Source organism: Macadamia integrifolia, chromosome 10 (genome assembly GCF_013358625.1).
Source record: "Macadamia integrifolia cultivar HAES 741 chromosome 10, SCU_Mint_v3, whole genome shotgun sequence".
Lineage (NCBI taxonomy): Eukaryota > Viridiplantae > Streptophyta > Magnoliopsida > Proteales > Proteaceae > Macadamia > Macadamia integrifolia.
The window spans coordinates 394,383-417,560 of NC_056566.1; the positions used below are offsets into that span (position 1 = coordinate 394,383).

General features: G+C 36.2%; 2 long non-coding RNA genes across 3 annotated transcripts; both read left to right on the plus strand.

Annotated features, from left to right (window-relative positions):
- The first annotated feature begins 10,358 nt into the window (after positions 1 to 10,358).
- LOC122090826 lies at positions 10,359 to 12,031 on the plus strand. Of its 2 annotated transcripts, none has more exons than XR_006143742.1 (3): positions 10,359 to 10,734; positions 11,014 to 11,114; positions 11,209 to 12,031. It is a non-coding gene; the product is annotated as an uncharacterized LOC122090826 (long non-coding RNA). The 2 variants fall into 2 exon arrangements; XR_006143743.1 differs by having other exon boundaries at positions 10,359 to 10,706.
- A 3,591-nt stretch (positions 12,032 to 15,622) lies between these two features.
- LOC122091294 lies at positions 15,623 to 18,236 on the plus strand. The gene is made up of 3 exons (XR_006143909.1): positions 15,623 to 15,910; positions 16,058 to 16,316; positions 17,963 to 18,236. It is a non-coding gene; the product is annotated as an uncharacterized LOC122091294 (long non-coding RNA).
- The last annotated feature ends 4,942 nt before the right edge of the window (positions 18,237 to 23,178 follow it).

Here is a 23,178-nt window from a genome sequence, read left to right on the forward strand (position 1 = left end):
GGTTCAAGTTGCTAATGGTTCTTGGAGGTTAATGGACTATCAGGAAGACATTGATTTTGGGCTTTGAGTGTCATCTTATAAAGACTCATATGATTTTTACTATGCATCCATCATCATATTCTCGTCTCTATTGAAGCTAGAATTGTCGATTTTGGATCTAATAAAAAAAATTGTATTCTGGATTATACATTTTATTGTATTTTTTTTTTTTTTTGTCATAATTTGTGCGATTGATCCATACATAGACATATTTTACACATGTTAATAGAATCTAATTACATTGTATTTCATAGATTACATGTGCTTTATTTCAATGGACTAGATTTAATGATTTTGATCAGATGGATCCTAATAAGTGGTCAAAGGAATTCTTCCTTGACTATGGGCGAAGAGAAACTTGGTCTGATTTTATTTTATTTTAATCTATTTCCACTTCCCTTCCCTTTCCTTTACTTGTAACGTGATAGATTCTACAACTCATATTGCGAAGCTTGTTTAAATAATTTGAATGAGAGAGCCTGTGAACACATTTATATATGTTGTCTAAATAAAATTAGGTAGAGGCATCGACCATGAGGATGTTCAAGGGGCAAGATGGTCATTTCAAGTGCAATTTTATCTTAGTATAGAGAATGCAACCAGGGACCGTTCTTTTTCCGAAAAATTTAAATCCTTCTGCCTCTCTTAGCTTATCTAATGAAGACATCAAATTTATTACTTCTTCAATAGTATGACCATTATTATTTATTGCTGCTGACTTTGCAAAGTAATCCGCCACAATATTAGATTCTCTAAAACAATGAGTTACCTTCCATTGAATGGACTGAAATGATAAGTTGAGTAACTAAATTTAGGTTTTAATGTAGGAAGAATATTGTTGTAATCAAGGTTTTTTTGAGGGGAGGGGTGTTAAATTTTTTGTATTCAAAGTTGGTGAAAAGAAACTTGTAACCTTTTTTTTTTTCCCTATCTAATATATCATATTTATTTTATTAATAAAGGTAAATCATATCATTTCACATGAAAAATGACCTTGAAAATTATATAATGATAAGTTATTTTCAAATTATTTTGAAAATATTTTTTTTTTTTTTAAACCATGACTAAAATAGTTATGGGAAAAAGACATGGGACGATCAAAATAAGGTTGTATTTTCTCACTAACCACCTTTATGACAACAAGGTGCAATAATATTATTATTTATCTAATAATATCTTGAGAAATTCATGATAGAAATGTCATCATGGTGCATATTCATTGGAGGGTTGGAAACAAAATTCTTATCTTATGCAGGTCGCGGTCGGGATTTTTTGCTTAGGCTTTGTAATTTCATATCTAAGCTTGAGTCTATTTTTTCTGTTGCTTGAAAAAAACTGCATTACATTTCTTAGAGTACTGTTTACGAACCAAAGAATGAAGGAGGGGTGGGCCTTAAGCGCATTAATTATATGAACATTGAGGGAATAATAAAACAAATCTGGTGGACTGCCTCAGGGAAGAAGTCTTTGTGTCAATCGGATTTGTAAGAGATATTCAAAGAATGATCCAATATGAACTTGAAGATTGGTAACTATTGTTCGTGAGTGTGGAGAAAGTTCTTAAATATGGAGACAAGATGGAACCTTTTGTTCACCATATTATTCGGAATGGAAGAATAGTTGATAATGGCATCTCTTAGGGGTGTTCTCATGAACAGGTTTGGAGATAGACTTTGCTATGATGCTGGTTCTCAAAGATATGCTTTTCTGGATGATATTTTGCGGGGGGAGGGGGGTGGGGAGGTGGGGAATTGGCACCTGGTCCATTAGTTTCTCTTGATTTAATTGATGTTTTCATGGAATTACCTTACTTGAGAATGTTACATTACACAAATGCAGATTTGGTGGTTTGGACAGTTGATTCCTTAGGTATCTTCATAATGAAATCAACTTGTGACCTTGTCCTGGATAAGTCGTTGAAAATTGATTGACATGAATTGATTTGATTTACTGGAAATATCCTTAGACAGTCTTTTACAACATGGAGATGTCTTGTTGATGCTTTGCTAATGAAAGACCAACCTCTCAGCCCAAACATTGGTGCAAGTCTTTTTTTTTTTTTTGGGATGGATTAGAAATAGAATCATCTTTTCTTTCAATGTGCATTTCCCAATGTGATTTGGGTCAATTCACTTTGTGGGTGTTCATAATGCAAGAAACCAGTACCGTGTTGATACTTGGGGAGTGCATGTCTTTGGATTTTAAAGTTCCAAAGGCATGCTTATGGTATGATTCCTCTTTCATTGTAATGGTGCTCTTTCTCAAGACAAAGCTATATATGGATATTTGATTCGAGATAATAGGAGATTCCCCATATTGGTTTATTCGGGTGTTGATGAGGATCTTTTAGTTTTAAGCATGGTGGTGCAAGGTATTTATAGGAAGATTTTCTTATGCATTGACAGTAATCCGTTGGAGGTTTCTATCCAATCGGACTTCAAATTGGTGATTGACATGTTAAATGGGCTGATTAAGGGTAAAATTTAAAATTCTTCATAGTTCGCGTTTGCTTGTTAGAAAGGAATTCAAACATGTATGGAGGAAGAGGATTCATAGTTCTCTTATCCAGGAAGTTGTGGCTTTCTTGTTCTTTGCAACCCTACAAAGGTATTTCTGAAGTTCGTTGGGCTCACCCGGAAGAGGGTTGTATTAAGATCAATTTTGATGGATGTTCTAGGGGTAATCTAGGTCATTCGAGAGTGGGTGGTGTCCTAAGGAATCATTTGGGAAGTCCTCTTCGATGCTTTGCAATTTATGAAGGTATTGCTACCAACTTTTGGGTGGAGTTTGCTGCATTCTTTGAAGGAATCAAATTGGCAATGAACATGAATTTGGATGTTATTTGGGTGGAAGGGGATTCAGAGGCCACGATTCAGTGCATTAGGAATGGTAACATCCCATGGTGTTTCCAACAAAGATGGCTCCACTACAAAAGCTATCTAGATCGAACCTCATGGAGAATTACTCATAATTTTCAGGAAGCAAATTCGGTTGCGGATAGTTTAGCAAATCATGCAGCGGCAACGAGAACCTCAATGACTTGGATGGATCCTCCTCATTTTTCTTTGGAGAATCTTAGTTGGGATGTTCAAGACTATCCGAGATTTAGATTCAACTGATTTATTTTTTATTTTCTCTGCTAGTTGATTTAGGTTGTTAGTTTGCTGATGGCCATGCCGAAGGTGGACTGCAAACTAAATTTCTTTTCTTCTATGGTATCATTATGTATTGTATTCATTCTTTTCTAATAATATTCTTTGCTGATATTTAGCAAAAAAAAAAAAACATGTTTGGAGGCAGTTGTCCCAACTAGCAGATTTATTTGCTGACGACATTTTCATATTCACCAACGCCTCCTTGAAATCAAAGGAATTATTCTTATTCCTTTCTACCTATGGAAGGAGAGAAACTCAAGGCGGTTTGAAGGTATCTCCAAGCTTTCAATGCAATGTTTTGCTTCTGTCAAAGGTGAAATCAGTGCTCTTTCCTTAGTTCTCTCGGGAAAATCTATATCCATTTCTGATTTGTTATGTGCAAGAAGGATTGGGATCCCTCGTGTTCTTAGAAAAAGAGGTGATATTTTTGAAGTATTTTGGTGTGCCCCTCCCTTAGGCTGGTTCAAACTTAACACTGATGGATGCCCTCTAGGGAATCCTGGAAAGGCTAGTATTGGGGGTATTTCGAGAAACGATAAGGCAGAGATCGTTTTAAACTTCAAAAGGTCTTAGAACAAACTTTGAAGTTGAATTTTGTGCTGTCAGTTTTGGTATTGAATATGCTAGATCTAACAGGGTTCAGAATCTTTGGATTGAATGCGATTCAGTCGCTGTGGTCAATCTTCTTATCAGAGGCTTGGTCCCTTGGTTTGTTCATCAAAGATGGAGAAATCTCTCCTCTTTTCCGAAATCAGCGAGGTAGAAGGCTACTCATTGCTTTCGTGAAGCCAATTCAATCGCTGACTTCCTCACAAAATCGGATGCTATTCAAGATATTTCAGATCCTGTCTCATCTTGGCCAGCCCTTATTCAGATGGAGATAGAGAAGGATGCACTCAGGCAACCATGTTATAGATTTACATAGTTGTATTTCTTCCCCTTTGTTGGTTGAGTTTCTTTGGGTTCCCTCCCTGCTGATGGCAATGCCAAAGGTGGGTTAGGTGCTCAAGTCTCTCTTCCTTATTTTGGCCTCAACTATGGGATTTGTATTTGGTTTTTTCCCATTTTTTCATTCTTAATATATATTTCCTGATTCCTAGAAAAAAAAAATGGAAGTACTAAGAATTCTCAGGTCAATGCATCAGTTTTGAGAAAAGTAAACTCTTCCTTGAAAAGATTGCTCTGGCTTATAAACAGATTATTGCTGATACCCTTGGTATTCAAATTTGCAGCTTCCTGACTCGATACCTTAGTGTTAAGATTTTTAAGGGAAGAGTGAAGAAAGATGCTCTTCTGCCTATGATGGACAAGGTGAAGGGGCGCCTAGCAGGATGGAAAGGAAATCACTTGTCAATGGTGGGAAGAACAGAGCTGGTTAGATTGGTCATTGCAGGTATCCCTAACCATAGCTTTGCTATTTATTGGTGGTCATCTTCCCTTTTAGTAATTATGAAAAGGTGGATGAGAAACTTCATTTGGATAGGTGAGGTAGAAACTACAAGACAAATCACAGTAAAATGGGGCACCCTTTGTAAGCCTAAAGAGGAAGGACGTTTAGGTATCAAGAGGCTCAGAGATACCAATAGGGCAATGTTGTGTAAGCTAGTCTAGAGAATTAAACATGAGAAGTCGATGGCTAGCTCATTCGTTAAGGCTCGATTTGTTAAGAAAGATGACAAATTTAGAAAAGGTGGCTTCTCTTCCTCTATAGCTTCAGGTGTTAAAAAATTTTGAAGTTTTGTAGAAGAGAATGAAAGATGGATTATCGGTAATGGTAATCTTGCAAATTTCCGGTAGGACAAGTGGTGGGGATCCAAGTCTGTGCTAGAGGAGCTTCAGATAATGAACCTGCCCAATCTTAGTTTTAATGCCAAGGTGGGTGAGTTTATTTATGGAGGTGAATGGGCGCTCCCTGAGGTGAGATTGGTGGAGCTGCACAGAATTTTTGAAAAAATTCAGAAGGTTAAAATTCCTTCTGGTGGCTTATAAGATATATGTTGCTGGTCTTTGTCGACTTTGGGATCTTTTACTACCTCCTCGGCTTGGGAGGGCATTATAAGGATAGCTAGCAAGGTTCCATGGAGTTCTCTGGTTTGGCGGAAAGGCCTGCCACCTCAATACTCTACACTGGGATGGCGATTAGCTCATGGAAAACTCCCTACGGATGAGCAGGTTAGGCATAAGGGAATTCACCTTGCTTCCAGGTGTGCACTCTGTAACCAAGCTGAAGATAGTATCGATCACATCTTCCTTAGCTGCTCGTTTACGACCTCTGTTTGGAAAATGTTTTCTGATTGCTTTGAGGTGAGGTGGCAGTGGGCACCAGTCTATGGATAGTCTGGTTAAATGGTGGACGACCAAGGCCAGAAGCGTAAACCTCAAAACCCCCTGGATGATGGGCTTTTCTATTATAGCAGCAAACATTTGGTGGGAAAGAAATAGAAGATGTCATGAAAAAAATTCTAGAAAGAAATTGCACATTTTTTATTTCAGCCGTCGGGAGCTCAGCCTTTTCTTAGGGAGGTGGAAGGGGGAGGTGAAATCTCAGAATGATGTTATATGCTGTAGAAAATTGGGTTTGACAGTGGAGCCTCGCAGGTATCTCCCTACTCTGGAAGTGCACTAGTGTAAACCTCAGCTGAACTGGTTAAAGGTTAATGTCGATGGCAGCTGAACTTCTTCCTCTCCTAGGCTGTGTTTGTATCCAAGAGAAAAAAAATGAATAGAAATGAAATGAAAAGAAAAAAGAATCTAGAAAAGAGAAGAAAAAAAAAAGAATAGAAATTAAATGAAATGGTAGAAAAAAAAATTATATATGTTTGGCTATCATTAGAAGAAAAGAAAAGAAAAGTTTTTGTATTTTCTTGTGTTTTTATGTGTTTTTGGCAAGAATTTATTTTTTTGGTAGCAAAAAACAAAAAAAAACTTCACTATTCCTAAGGTGAATTTTGAAATTCAAAATGAATATTATTTTGGTTCAAGACATACCAAGCACAATGAGAATTTCTTAAATCAAGAAAATAGCATAATTGTAGACTTTTTTCTTTTGTTTTCTTTTCTTCTCTTGGCTACCAAATACAACCCTAATAATATGGAGACATTTATCTTGCCTTCTGATTTTTTTAATGATCTCAGGGGATTGTTCAAAGAGATGTGAACGTATGGTTTACCATCATGTGTACTTGGTTTGTTTCTTGTTTGATGTAGGGTCTATATCCTATTGGATTGTTAAGGGTTTTTGCCCTCTTTTTAGATTTGTCTACAGAGGGTTTTTGAGATTGTCTTTCTTTTGCATTTTATCTTTCTCTTTTTCTTTATGGATGAGGTCAGGTAGCCGGCGACTTTTCTAGAGCTAGCAGCTGAACCAATGGGAGTGATGAGATGGAAGGGCCATAGGGGACTCTACCAAGGAGAGAAGGAGAGAGATAGGCACAGATCTGGATATAGTGGAGGCATACCCAACCTTTTTCCTTTTAATTATTTATTTTTTGTTATACAATTCTTTGAGGGTACCTTGGTCATGCCCATCGGCAAGTGTAGAATCTTGATTATTAATCTAATTTAATAGGGAAAATGGGTTTGTGGGGGAGTTTGGGCGTTGCACCCATATACAGGGGGGAGGAGAAATTATTGTTTTGCCCCTATAAAGGCAATAGTGCCTACCTTGTTGATGCTTCTACGTGTGCTCTCATTGGCCTATGCACTGGGGCGTGCTCCTAGTAGACCTCTAACCCAATTTAATAGTAATTATTATTAATTTGTATGATTAAGTTATATGAAGTTCATGGTGGGATTTTGAAGAGAAAAAGATAATAAGAAAAATAATGTACATAGAGTAGTATGGTCTTCTTGATATTATTCACCGCGTAGTTCAAATACTTATCATATAGAGGCACTGGTCTGGCCTTCCAATATTGAATGAACAAGTGCTGTTCTAAACTATCCACTTCAAATTTACTAATAAGACTTCTTCCAATTCATTTCTCCCCACTATCTTTCGTGAATCTTGACCTCTTAATCATACTATATTAAAACTACATTTCTACACGTGAAATATATTTGAGCTGGAATTGATCAAATAAATAAAGTTCCACTCCCCTTAGACGGTTAGGTAATGGAAAATATGGTTACTCACTAAATTGACCCCGTTGAATTGTTGTTGAAATAGTTGAAGATGAAAATATCAAATTAATGTACAATTAGTATGACTAAATTTGTTGTTTCAATCACATTTAATGTTAGAAACACAACAGAAATTTCTTCATGGTGAAAGTACTTACTAATTCAACTCTTTGAAGATATATCTTGGTCTAGCCCACCAACAACTATAGAACCTTGATTAGTGGTCACATGTTCCTTAAGGGATAGCAGCAATGGCAGCCATGAGAATGAACTTCCAAGCAAATATAGCTAATGGATTAAAAGTCTATAACTAATTAAACTAGCTTGGAAGTCAGATATAAAAACTCTTATAATGAAGTTCTGATCTTTATCCTCATCGACAATCACTTTGACTCGTCAACATCAACGATTCTTATTATCTAGAATATTATTCAATTGACATCAAGTTCAGAATTATTAACTTTTGCTTTTATTTAAAGGAAGAAAATAATTTAGCTTACTCGTTAGCTAGAAGGACCCGGTCCTTGACGTGTAGGACTATTTGAATAATTTCGATTACATGGTTCCTTGAATCTTGTAACTCGAAATCCATGTGCACTATATGTTCTTATGATAAATAAAGTTTAGCTTATCCAAAAAAAAAAACCATGACCCTGTCAACCAGCCCACCAATGACAATGCTCTTAGCTGTACCATTATTATTTATTTATATCAATAATTGTACCATACCAATTACCAAATGTACCATTTATTTTTGGTTCCAATTTCGTGGGCCAGCTGAGTGATCAGCATTATTGTAAGTGAATCCATGGGCAAATAAAATGAATCTTACTAAAAAGAATCCATTGGCCTCTAAATGTTAAAACCCCATCTATGAGTGACTGCGGCTACTATCCAACCTGGTCAGCCCAAAATCAATCGGCTCGGGTTGAAACACTAACCCGGATTTTATACAATTTTTGGACTAGAATACTCTAGTTCGACATTCAGAGACTAGCACAAGTAACGCACGGTTCATGCTGCTAGGCTTTTCAAAATCTATTTTTTGGATCACTAGATGGCTAGTGTAGTAGAGATATCAAAACATCGGTTTGGTTCGATTTGCTTGTGTTTTTGGTTTTCTATATATATTGGGTTAGATCAAAATTGACCAATATTACATAAGGTCTGCAAAAATCAAACCAAACCAAACAAAAGCAGAGCTACCAGAAAATATGACCATGGTTCATTTTTCTATTTTTCTGGTATGATAAATGTTTTTTGTGAAGGTTTGTGGATTCTATGTGTGTGCGTAGGCCAATGAGAGCACACAAGGAAGCATTCACAAAAGAGTCATTTTCCTTTCATGAGGGCGTGCTGATCATTTTACCTTATAGATAATATTTTCCCTTCTTAATCATCACTTATTGGTCTAGTATAGTCTGGTTTTTATTTTTTATAGATAAAGAAGAGAAGATACATATTAAAAAAGGGATAAATTCGGACACGCAATACTGTTGCCAGAATTGTGTCCTCATCTCTTCTCCCCACCTTGAAAATGCCCCCCTTTCCTTACCATCTCAGACCCCTCATTGTTTGGGCTGCTAGCACTCGGGAAATTAGTGGCATGCCCAATCTCCACCCATATAAAAAGGTAGAGAGAGCGCTATATTGTTGTGTGACCCTTGTATAAGAGGGACCAATGGGAGAGTGCACTAGGGCATTCAATAGGGTATGTATTTCGCCGCCCCAGTGTCAGGGCGCAGGAGCGCACAAACGAGTAACTTTCTGTTCTCCTAAAAAAGAAAAGGAGAAATATTGCTACCCTGCTAGCACAGGAAACAACCAGACACAATAGGTGTGGAACTGTACTGCCCCACCAATAGGTTGCTAAAGATGCTCGCGTGCACCCTCTGATTGGCTAGCGCGTGGGCATGTGTCTACCTAGTAAGGCTCAAAACATATATATCATACTATCATATTATCATACTATCATACTATTACATAAAAGCATGTACTCATGCTTTGGGGTTAATCTTTTTTGGACTATTTTACCCTTCTTGTTTATTTAAATATCTTAACTTCCTCATTATCACTTTTTTCATTTTTCAAAAATTTCCTCTTTTTTTTTTTTTGGTACCCTTTATTTTTTTAAATAATTTCTTTATAATTAAAAAAATTAATCTCCTTATTTGTCTCAATATTAATTGAGTGGTTCAATATCAAATTAGTCTCCTTATTTGTCTCTCTTCCTTTACCATTTTATTTTTCATCCTCTCTCTCTCTCTCTTTCTAAAATATTTTATTTTATACCTTTAAAAAATTAATTTCCTTATTCCCCTCAACTCTCAATAAAAAAAAAAAAAAAAAAAAAAAAAAAAAGGGAAAAAAGAAGAAAAAAGAAGAAAAGAGAGATAGAGTGTGAACTCTCATGCTCTGCTCTCAAACTCTTAGGCCCCATATATGGAAAGAATATCTTTCTACTTTCTGGCTCCTTAATTACTTTCTTAATTTCATTTTAAATCTAAAAAAAAAAAATCTTATAACTAAATATTAGTTTCCTCATCGATCTCTCTAGGTCTCCTTTTTCTTTAAACTCCTTCCTCCTCTCTCTTTCTCTCTCCTACTATCTTGGTACAATCTATCTCATTCTATATTTAAATTTAAAAATAAAATATTCACCTTTCTATGTTCTCTATTTCTAATCTTCTCTTAGGTTTTTGCAAAAAATATTTTCTTTCTAATTGCTTTGCTAATTTTATTTAGATTCTTTAACAGTAATAATTCTCTAATGTTTTTTTTTTTCAAACTTAAAATAAGATATGTTCTTTCTGATTTCCTTCTCTCTCTCTCTCTCTCTCTCTCTACATTCCTTCTCTTTCTGGAACTTGAAATCAATCAAAATCTTTTCCCTTTTTTTTTTTTTTTTTTTTCGTGATAAGAAACAATATTAGTTTCTAAATAATTGTTTCTTTATTTGGTTCAAATAAAAATAATATTAGATTCTTACTCTTTCAAACTCTCACACCCCCCTCTCTCTCTCCAACTTTCCTCTTTCTTTTTTAATTATTTTCCTCCTTTCTTCATGTTTCTCTCTCTTTCTATCTTGATAAGAAATTCAATCAAAATCTCATCCCCTAAAGGCCTAATTTCTCTTGCTAATTGTCCAAACATAAGTCTCTTTGTGATGGAGAGAACTCATGGTCGCTCAATTGGTGTTCCAAGCTTGATCTGCCCACAAGGTTGCAACAAAGCCACCAGCGTCTCTTTTGCCAATGCCCAAGGATGTTAAGGATGAGGGAGACAAGGCTCTCTGTTGGACTCATGAATAGATGCTGCTACATGCATTCTCAAAGCCCTAGCAGTTGGTTTTAAGGCCACAAGTTCCCATCGAAATCTATCAAATCCCTGGTAGCCTCTTCATCTTTTTCTACCCATAGTAAGTTTCTGAAGTTTCTTTCTTTCTTGCCCTATTTTTAGTTTCTGGAAGTTTGTATTATTAGTTGGTATTTTTTTCTCCTTTGTTAATCAGTTAGTTATGTGCTCCTTCAACAATGTTAATGAAATCCTCAATGACCCAAAACTTTTGAGAGAGACTATTATAGGAGAGTGGGTTCTTAATGGCTAATGTTCCCTTTCTTTGGATCTCTTCTCCTTTTAGACAATTTGACATTAATTAATTATTCATTTTTTATCTTAATTCTTTTGTGGTTTATAGGTACATTGTATCTGATTGCTATTCAATGGATGTAAAAGCTCATAGACAAAAATGGGTTGATGATTTAAATGAAGATGTTATTGCAAAATCACAAAATTCAGGTACTATTAGGAATGTGTCTTGTCAATCAAATTATAAAATATTAAAGTGTAATTAGTTAGCCTGTTTTTTTTTTTTTTTTTGCTGTAATTTCAGGTTTGATTTGGAATATGGATGGTACTTCCAAGACTATGGTGAGAATGCAACTATGATAGGGCTTTGAAAACAACTATGTTGTTCTCATGAGACTTGGATTCTTTGATGACATCTCTTCACTTGTAGTGTTTGACATATAGGTGGAAAATTACCTTTTACATAGTACACTAGTGACTACATAGACAATTTGCCCATGAATTCCATGTCCCTAAGGCCACTTCCAGAATTTGGCTAACCTGGAAGGCCTTATAAGTTCTTCAATGGTGAAAACCTTTATCCTTTTATTTATAGCCTCAGCTACACTCGGTTCAAATACTCAATGGTATCTTCTGCTCGCGCACTTCAACTGAAATTAAGAAGGCTCCAACATTGCTGTGATCTCACTTATGAGGCTTACACTGCCGTCCATGGAGAACATGATTGTGGTTGGAGATGTAGAGCTCTTTTTACCAGTTCAAATCAATATTGGCTTACCACAACTAGATGGTTACTTAGATCGTTTAGGTTAGCTTAAGTTCTTATTATTATTTTTTTCTCTAACTCCAGTAATAGTTAGGAGTGGTTATTTGTTCTTGAGTTCCTTAGTTTAATCCTTTGTTACTGTGATACAATATGATGGGATTGAGTTTCTTAGTAATTAAACATTAACTTTGATATTTACAATCAAGTATTTCAGGGTTTTAATCACATTTTCATCCTACTTTCTCCATTTTCTTGTTTTCATATACTAGAGTTGGTATATATGGGATGGCAGAGCTTATTGATTGAGTTCCTTAATCCATTTTATTGTTTTCATCCTACTCTCTCTCTCTCTCTCTCTCTCTCTCTCTCTGAATGTAAGACAACATATATACCTTAGAATAATTTTTGATAATTTTTTCCCAATGCACGTATAATTTTTACTAGCATATATATATATATATATATATATCATACTATTATATAAAAGCACAAAGTGGCAAATCTTTCACTTGGTTATATTACCCTTCTTTCTTATTTAAATACCATGTCAATCTCATTATTTTCCCTCTCTAATTCCTTTTTATTTTCCCATAATTGCTGGTACCCCTATAATTTTAGAACTCTCTAAAAGATTATTTTTTATATTCCTCTCTCTCTCACTCTCCAACTCTATCACGTCCCCTTCTCTCTCTCCACTTTCCTTTTCTTCTATACTTAAAACTCTCCAACTAATAAGAAACTCCTTAGCATCTCTCACATTAATCTCCTACCAAACGAAAACTCTTAGATTCTGTCTTATCTCCCTCCTCCTCTCTCTTTCTAAATAGGTTGATTCACTCATTCTCTCTAATACGTCTCTCTCCCTTATGTATTCTCTTTCCATTTTTTTCCATCTATCTCATATCTCTCCAATAGGAAATTTTCTTTCTTTATAGATTCCCTATTCAATGTTCTTCAATGGATGTCAAGAATACCATTGTTCATCCCGGGGTTTATATTGTTCATGAACCCTTTCTCCTAAAATTATGACTTTAGGGGATATTAGCTGGAAAAAAAAAACCCCCCAGTAATTTACGACTTTCAAAGCTTATGGAATGAAAATCGTCTAAAATTATTTTTAGTTATATTTATCCAAAAGAAAAAGTTCTCAAATCTAGACTGGAATGTGAAGATTTAGAATGAAAGTAAAATAGGAAAAATAAATTCGGTAAGCCATGGACATTGTGAAGACTGAAGACTATTTGGTAACCATATACCTCTCTCTCTCTCTCTCTCTCAATATTAAAAAAATCCTAATTGAAGAGTAACTCTCCTGCCAAAATTGCTTCAATTCATCATTAATGACCATTGTCTTCTTTACAGGTATGGGGTGTTGTGCTCCTCTAAGTCTCCCTCTTCTTCTCCATCATAATCTCCATTTTTATCTTTTTTTTTTTTTTTTAATTATAAAAATGTAATTATGATATTGCATGAATTTTCTTTTTATACTCTTGTTCTTTTTTTTTTTTTTTTTTTGTCACGGGTTCAACTTTCAAGTATTCTATAGGAAGAAAGAAACAGACAGGGAAAAGATATCTCATTGGAAAGTGGTGGTTTCAATGATGCTGTTCTTATGAAGATTCTAATTCACTTGCCGTTCATATCAATCTTCAGATTCCAATGTGTATTAAGGTGGAGATACCGGGATTCTTAACATGTTTTATGATCAATTCATTCCTTAATAATAGATTTCCTCTTATTGATTTCTCTGGTAACATTAGCTTATGCTTTGACTTGGATCACTTTCTCCCTTTTTTTTTTTATCTTATCTAATGGATTTTTGGTTTTTCTGTTTTTTACTATTGGTTCATGTTTCTATCAAATATTTCTACAATGGTTTGAAGATTCTATTATTGTCAATACCCACATAGGTCCTGAAGTTTCTATAAATCTCAACCCACATGGAGATTTATCACATGTACATGGCCTGCACATGCATGAGTCCTCTGGTACATAGTTTTATTAGGACCGAATGGTCAACTGTATGTTTCAATTAGTAATTTTAATAAAAATATAAAAATAAAAATTCCCTTGTTTTCAGTCAGTTAATGTGTTTGTAATTCTTGCACAATTGATTGTTGCTCTTATCTTTAAGAGATACATAGGTTTTTGGTTCCATGTGACTAAAATTGCTGAGATTCTTTAAGGGTGTGGGGGAGAGAAGATAGAGAAGAATTATAATGAAACAATGTCTTTTTATCCCTAATAGTGGAACAGAATAACACGATGATTTGGACCCCCTCTCTCTTTCTCTATCCCCGCATTCTTTTATCATTCCTTTTTTATGTGTGCTACAATAATACATTAAGGTCAGCAACTCAAAATTGAATGTGTTACTTGACCTATTTTCGCACAAAAGGAAATGTGTGCTACAATTAAATGTCATTTACAGGTGACATGTTTCATGCTTTATGTTCTCTCAAGAAATCAAATTCAACCACTCAGCCCTCTAGACACTACAAGAAAATAGGGCATTTGCGACACTTTTTTAGGGACAGACGAAATTTTCGTTTCGAAAGAACCCATTTAAGGACAGATGCAAGAATGTCGCTACCTGTATATCAATTGGGACGGACATATGCTGTCCGAAAATTTGAGACGGTATATTTAGTTATGTGATGTTAACTAAAGGAGGTGGCCAATATGGAGAAACATTGCAGATGAAAGTGAGGTATGCTTGGAAACTAAATACGATAGCATATCCTTTCTTTTCCATCTCACCATCTCACCATCTCTTTAAAAGCTAGAAGTAATGGTGAGCGGGTTAGTTAGGATATCATTCATGAGCTAATATTTGAATGCCAATACTCATAAATAGATACAATTCTATACTCATTGGCTTTATATTTTGCTAATAGTTATTTGCATTTGGGTGGTTAAGTGATTTAATTTATTTAATCTTGTGTACTTCACCTCTACTTATTGTTCTTTTGTTTTTTTTGAAGGTAAAATAGAAGCATCTATCAATAATTGAAACTATAGAGGAATTTCAATGAGAAACATTCAAATTTTCTTTGCCTTCATATTACTTTTTCTCCCACCCCACAGGCTATGTGCTTCTCAACAATGGCACGTAATTGGAATTTCTACTAATCATATAATCATTAATGCTTATTACGTTCGGAAAAACTTAGTTCATACTATGCATCTCCAAGCAGGTTCCGTTCTTCCTTGAAGTTATCTGCTTACAAGGTTTGCATGCTTTAGACTATCATTTTTTCCTTTTCTAATGTAATACTTGCAAATTGCAATTGAAAAATGGTCATAGTTTCATGAATTAGAAATCAAATTGATGAATCAGTCTTTTCAAATCGGCAATGGTGGTCAAAGATCCTGATTTTGAATTCTTTGTATCGATAATCACTAAAATAGATTTCATTCCATTTTGGTTAGATATGAAGAATTTATAGGAGGACTTTAGTGTTTCAAAATATTATTTGTAGATAGTTGTTTCAATATTGCTCTCTTTCAAGTTGATTTTACGGGAAGAGGCGAGCTTGTAGAGAGCCATGTAAGTTGAACAAACTCCATAGATTAGTGCACTTAATTGAATGATTTATATAATAGTTATGAGATTCATTTGAAATATCCTTCCTTACCTTCCTTAATACAATAAACTTGTGATTATTTGACTAAATAGTTCGGCCAATTTTAGATTTATCTCAAGATGATATTTTATTTTCAAGCATTCATATATTCTTTAATGTTATATCTATCTTCATATTTATCATGCTAAGTTGTCCTTGTTTGTAGAAATTTTTATTTAAACTATCAATAGCCATTATCTCTCTCTCTACATAAGGCCACACGTGCATTATATATTTGCTAGTATATATATATATATATATATATTAAATCGGTTAAAAGGTTTACACTTTACACGACAGACGAATTCTTGTAGGGGAGGGATTCTATTAAAAAATAAATAAATAAATACACAGAGTACAGTACGTAGAGTAACAGAAGGAGTTCGGGGAATAACCGCCTCACGCTCACGCTGTAACGTATAAAACAGAGAGATGTGTCCACCGTCTTTCGTCTGTCTATTGTTTCTCTCCGAAGAAATAACTTTAACCATGGCGGAGGACAAGAAGAAGAAGATACGCAAAGAAGGGGAAGCAATGCCAACCTGGAAACTCCATGAGGATCTCATAGCTGAAATACTTTCAAGGCTTCCGGTGAAGTCTCTTCTAAGATTCAGGTGCGTATCCAAACCTTGGTATTCTCTTATAACCGATCCTGCTTTCGTCAAAACACACCTTAGTCAATCCCTTGCAACCAATAGCAATCTGAGCCTCTTTTTCAAGAAGTCCAGATACTCTTAACTATCTCTGCTCTCTTGATTTAGATGCTTGCGAACAACAACCGGCGGTTGAACTCGATCATCCGTGCAAATCTTCCTGGTACGGAACCCAAAATTTGGGCTATTGCAACGGCTTACTACGTATATCCAACACTGAGAAGAACATATACCTATGGAATCCTTCTACTACAAGAAGGCATCGAAGCTCCCCATTGCACCTACAGAAGTTCCTGTCGGATTTTGCTATGGCCGTTTCATTGTCTATGGATTCGGTTATGATCCCATCACCGATGATTAAAAACTGGTAAGGATTGTTGAATATTATCTTGGTCATGATAATTCTTGGCATTCGGGGGAGAAGGTCTATGCACTTAGCACCAATTCATGGAGAAAGATTGGGGACATGCCCTTCCCCCTCAATAAACACCAATTTGGGGTTTTTGCAAATTATGCTCTTCACTGGGTTCCAAAGAGAGATACGGGACATGCCCTTCCGGCCCCCTTCAGTTTTATTGTTTCCTTTGACCTTCAAGAATAGAGGTATCGAGAGGTGCCACTACCTGACTTTGTGCCTAACTTTGTGGACGATAAGTATTTCATGAATGTCAGGGTTCTTGGAGGAAAACTCTGCCTGCTCTGTAACTTCTCCGGGGTAGGTATTGAGGTTTGGGTGATGAAGGATTAAGGCATGAGGGACTCTTGGGAGAAACAGTTCTCGATCGAACAACCATCGGTGAAATTGTCCTTTTATGGACTTCAGACCTATATACTATTCAAAGGATGGTGAAATTGTACTCCAGATGCATTGGAAAGAGCTGGTCCTGAAAAATCCCAAAGTGCTTGTCCTGTATGACCCACGTACAGGAATTGATCTGGTCCTGAATAATACCCAAGGGCTGGTCCTGTATGACCCCATTATAGGAAGCGATAGGAATCTCAGGATACCTGGTTTTCCAGGTTCATTTGAAGTAGAGATCTGTGTTGGGAGTCTTGTTCCACTCAATGCCAAAGGGAAACAGAAACAGAGGTAGTAATATAATCACTCACATATTTTTTAACGTGGTAATTTGTAGAGAAGATTATTTCATTCTTGCAACTGCGTGAAATCATAATGAAATCAATCAATTTCACTTTTCAAGCTGCTTGCTTTCAAACAGAAGGAAAGGCCCTTGCATGATTATTGCGAAATTCTAGTCTCTTAAGATAATCTGAATGCCTTTCCTTTGTTATCACTAGTGAAATTGGATGGTGTGAAAAGGGCATGTAATTTACCTGCTAGTTGTAATTACTTGAGATCTTTCAATGTGAATCAAATTTAAATTAGTTGGATGAGAATGAATTAAGTTTTTCCATACATTCTTTTCCATTCAATTAGGATGCTGAAAGGGCTTTTGAAAATAATGCTTATTTTCCTTGTACACATTAGGGGGAGAAGTGACACTTATAAGAACTGCTTGGTGAATGAAATTTGTATATCATTATATGCCCAGTTCATATTAGATCTAGTTTCAATGAATCTCCTATGTGCTTCATTTTTTATTTTATTTTTTTATTTTATTTTTTTTTTGGGGGGGGGGGGGGGGGTGTTGGGGGCGCAGGGTTGTAGAATGTGCTTTATATATGTTGTTGGTTACATTGTATCTTGTTAGTGTATGGGTATGTTTGAGTTAACATCAAGTGGGTATAGATATGATGATCTACCATGCCTAGATGCAAAAACTGAAAGTGACTTGTTGTCATATTATTCAGTAGGGTAGATATTTGCTCTTCTTAATGTGAAATGATGCTTCAAGCTTCATTGTTTCCTTAGAACCTCAAATCTATACATAATGATAGGATTATGTGTTGTTTTCATATCTCTTCTTAATGTGATCATCGTATGAATATCACTATCCTTCTCTATTTACCTTGACGTTGTAAACTCTCATTTTTGGAATCTTATTATCTCAGGGTTGATATTGAAAGTGGAATGTTGGCGATGAACTAATTGAGATTTGGAAAACAAATGGCAAGGTACGGGCTTACAAAGTATACTCTATGTATTCCTTCTTTTGCATTACATAATCTATCGATTGTACTCATGGAGGGCCGATCTTTTATGGCTACCTATTCTTATTCTCTTTTTTATTTTATTTATTTTATTTTATTCTATTTTCTTGTTAAACATCACTGCTAAAATGTTACATGCCTCATTGTTGAATATTTCCTGAGAGTTCTTGTTGAAGTGTTCCTAATATCACAATATCTGCTCACTATTTGAGACCAATCCAAGCCGCATACTCTACACAGAAACCTGATCACTGAGATGATTGAGCCAACAACCCCTCCACCCCTTGAACACCCCCCCCCCAAAAAAAACAAATAGTCAATTTGGTAAAAATGGTCAATTGTCTTTTATTGAAATATTTCTCATACTGCCTTAAATAAAATAAAATAAAAAAGGAAGAGGAAAAAAATAAGCATATTAATATTTTTTTGGTTGCAGATTGCCTCAAGTGAAATTCATCAAATTATTTCCAGCATTAAAAAAAAAAAAAAAGAAGAAGAAGAAAGAAAGCAAAGTAGCCCCCAACTCTTTTATGTTTGTTTTAAAACCTTAAAATTAATGATATTTATGCACAGAATATGGGGACCAATGAATTCATATTTTTTATTTTGATGCTCAAAGAAAGACACATCATGCATCACATTGGAAATAAGAAATCACACATCAAAATTCTTTCGAGATCATATCACTATATTTCTATTGTAAAGGGCAAGGTTTAAGTGTTAAGCTCTAACATCCTCAACATATTTTTGTTGTATATATTTTGACACCTTGATGTATGTTTATCAAATCGAATTTAATTAAATTAAATTAAGTAATTATATTTCCATTATGGGCTTGTTATAATTGTTATATGTTGTGCAACAACCTAATTATAACGTTACATGTTTTGAACTATGGACAAACTTGGGCACTGTATTCTAAGGATGTTGTATTATATATTTTTTCGATGAGGATTTTTTGGAAATATAAATATGGGCACCTTAATGTGTTGAGCACCAACCCTCTCTAAATGGTTCACCACCAAGTTATGTATAGCAACAGATTTTTCCTGTCACTAAACCTATTTTTCCTGCCCCTATTGCCTTTAGGGGCACTTTTTTTTTAACTGTCGAACATCTATTTTTAAATGTGGCGCCCCTATTGCTTTAGGGCTTTTTTTCCCTCAACGTGTAAAGGGCACCTTGAGTGTTGCTTTTTTCTTCTACCCCTAAATAACCATTTATGGGTGGAAAAAATGCCCCTAATATGAAATACCAATATTTAAAAATGTGTAAAATATATCGTTAGGGGTGGATTTTTACCATCGCTAATAGTTATTATCTTTTGGGACATAATTGTCACACCCTGTTCACATAGAATCGGAACGATGACTGAATTAACACCTATTAACCCAAAACTTGCTAGGATCATCTAATACAGTAACTACTACACAGTATGCACACGTCTAAAGAAAGTAAAGTATACATTTCAGCGGAAGTCTTACATGTATGTACCTGTATATATCCCAATACTCTTGATACCCAAAGTATATTACATAATACATTTACATATGGGCCCATAGGCGTGATATATAGAAAAGAATTACAATTTAAACATCTAGAGCACAAAAGGGGTAACATCACAAAATAATCAAAAGGAATCCCCTGTAGGTATCAGTGTTGCTATTCCGCAACACAACTTTTACACAGGCACTCGGCCCCGTGCCTAAGTTCTTCAGGTTCCCACTAGTCCTCAGCTGAAAACTCCACAGTGGGATAACCTACAAGATCATCTAAAAGTGGTGTACACGTGGTATGAACTCACTAACCCAGTAAATGAAAAGAAAGATCAAACACTCATTCATAATACAAATGCACCTATATGTATGCAAGCCCATTTTTATTATCCTAAACCTCCTAAACATCACATCTAAGTCATAGGTCATATGCTACTCACAACCACAGTGCGTGTATGCCCCAGGTATGAGTCACGAACTCCATCCCGCAATATGCCCATAGGGTTGTCGAAGAAGGCCAGTCGTGGATACAGGAAAGTAAAATGGGTCTTGCCCTGTATTAAAATAAAATGGGTCCTGCCTTACATTGAATTAAAAGCAGTACGATTGGCCCTCTTGTTATATCACCAAAGTTTTCGATCATCCTAGAGATCGATCGGGCGTACTTCTAATCGCCATCATTGGTACACAACCATGGGCTTCCCCCCAGTGATATACCCAAGACCTAAACCCCTGCTGGGAAGGGTCGTAGCACAAGGATATGTCATTTCTAACCGCATGCTTCTCTATGAGATAGTACGATTGCATAGTGCTACCGCGTCCCATTCCACGAGTCACCAATGCATTGGTTTCTAAGCCGACAATGGCATTTAGTGTAGCAATGCATCATATTCAATAATTTAAAGTCATCCATCTCATAACTCAAAGCTAGAATAAGCATTTAACAATTAAAGATATCAGCATATCAAGTCATAAATGAATTTCATAATACACATGTCAATGCATGCAAATGGCATTCGTGAATGACTAGGCTACACACAATAATGAAATGATGACATGGTTAGTCTACAACAATAATGGAGTGATGCAAAAGCACTCAAAAAATAAATTCAATATCCTTTTCTCACTTACCTAGTTGTGTACAATGATCACCCTTGGTACGAGGAAGATCCGGTATGCGATGACATGAGTTTTTAGTACAACCTATCATAAAAGAGGCTGACCTTAGTATATCTCCACTTTGGGTTCAAAACCAATGGAGTACGATGATTCTAACGCGTTTAGAGTCACCATAGGAGGTTGGCCGATAAATTTGGGCCTAATCGGACCCCGAAGGGTCAAGTTGGTAGATCAATCGGTGGGTGAGGTACCCGTCGATCCTTAACCGCCGCTCGACTCAGGGTCCCTATAAGGAGCGACAGGCCAGGTGCCCATCGGTCCTCGCTCGTCGCTGGGCCCAAGGGCTCTACTTGGATCGACGGGCCAAGTGTGAAGGATCAGGTGCCACCGATCTTGCTCGCCGATCGAGCCAACAACCCATCTAAGACAGGAGGGCTCCAGATTGGTGGGTCCGACCATTTTCAGACACCCACCACTCAGAACTGAGATTTTGCTGTTCACTCCCATTCTTCATCTCACCTTAGGGAAACCACCACGGGTCAATGCGACTGTATTTTCCACAAATCTATGGTCCCATATCATGATTCCAACATATATCTAGGATGGATTTAAAGTTTCAAACTTGGGATTTACCTCTTTGCTCAAGAACACCTCAAAAACCTCAAATCTTTTCTCTAGCTCAAGAGATCAATAAATGTTTCTCAAATCTTACAATTTCTTCCTCTAAAACCTTCATAAACAACACGAAGATCCTTTATTAAACCTTACATTCACATTCTCAAAAGGGATTAACAAGATCTAAAGGGTTCCTACCCGAATCATAGGAGTTCACTTAGGGTTTCATGAGGGTTTAAGAAACATAGACTTTACTCACCTCAAATCGTAGATCTCGAGATGAGGATCTCTAATCCGGCATCAAAATCGAAAGATTTAACCCCGACGTCGCACAACAAGGATCTTCTTCCCCTTTTTTCCCTCCTTCTTCCCTTCTCTTTCTTCCTTTTCTCTCTCTTCTTGACTTTTCTCACCCACCGTGTAGAATAATAAATGAGGGGAAAGAAAAGTAATAAATGATATTTATACTTGGGTCAAAATATCTAATGACCAAAGTGGTAGGTCACATTAGTGGGTCCGACTCACCCATGACCACCCACCAATCGGCCAAAACTTAGTTAAATCATTGGGATTTCAATGGGGCTCGGCCCTGACACATATTTCACTTTTGGTAATTGATTAATCACATGTGATTGACATAATATAAGATTATGTACTTTTATTGTTCGTACATGGCCTGGTGATACGTGTAAGTGCACGGCTTAGGCACACTGACTTCACTAGGCACCGACTCCAACTCGTCTGGCCAACCCGAGTTCAGAGTCACCCTCGCCATCATGTTCCATAAGGTACTCACCTCAGCTCGCTCGGGTTCAGGTCCTGCAAGACCAATCCGAACCAGCCGGGTAATTAGACCGGGTTTAGAAAGTAAGGTATTACATTTACCCCCCTTTTTAAAAATTTCATCCTTGAAATTGTACCTTGTTGTCCGAAAAGATGAGGATACTTAGCTTGGATGTCATCTTCTTTTTCTCAAGACGCTTTTCAAGTGAATGATTGGCCCGTCTAACCTTCACAAAAGCAATGGAGTGATTGCAAAGAATCTTTATTTTCCAGTCTAAGATTTTAGCGGGCTGTTCTTCGTTGGTCATATCAGCTTTTAAATATTCTGGTTCCGCAGGTAGCACATGTGATGGATCATGGATGTACTGCTTCAGCATAAACACGTGGAACACATTATGAACATTGCTAAGGGAAGGCAGAAGAGCTAACATATATGCTACGGAGCCAACTCGATCCAACATTTCAAATGGACCAATATATCTCATTTTTAGCTTGTCATTCTTGTGGAATCTATGCAACCCTTTGGTAGAAGAGATTTTGAGGAACACCTTTTCCCCCTCTTGGAATTTGTTGTCCTTCCTGCAGTTGTCTACATAGCTCTTTTGGTGTGATTGTGTTGCCTTAATCCTTTCCTGAATGACCTTATCACACGTCATCTATATCATTTTTGGTCCAAGCATCCGTTGCTCACCTACTTCATCCCAATATAGGGGCGTTCTGCACTTTCTGCCATATAATGCCTCATATGGAGCCATCTCAATTGTGGTTTGATAGCTATTATTATAGGCAAATACCATAAGAGGTATGTATTCTTTCCAACTGCCACTCATTTTCATTGCACAGGCCCTGAGCATGTCTTCCAGTATTTGTATGGTTCATTCTAATTGCCCATAGGTCTATGGATGGAAAGCAGTACTCAGATTCACTTGCACCCCTAAGGCTTGTCGAAAACTCTTCCAGAATCTTAATGTGAATCTCGGGTCTCTATCTGACACAATGCTTACCGGTACTCCATGTAAATGGACTATGTTATCTATATAAAATTAGGCTAACTTATCCATGGAGTAATTGGTCCTAATCGGGATAAAATGAGCAATCTTGGTA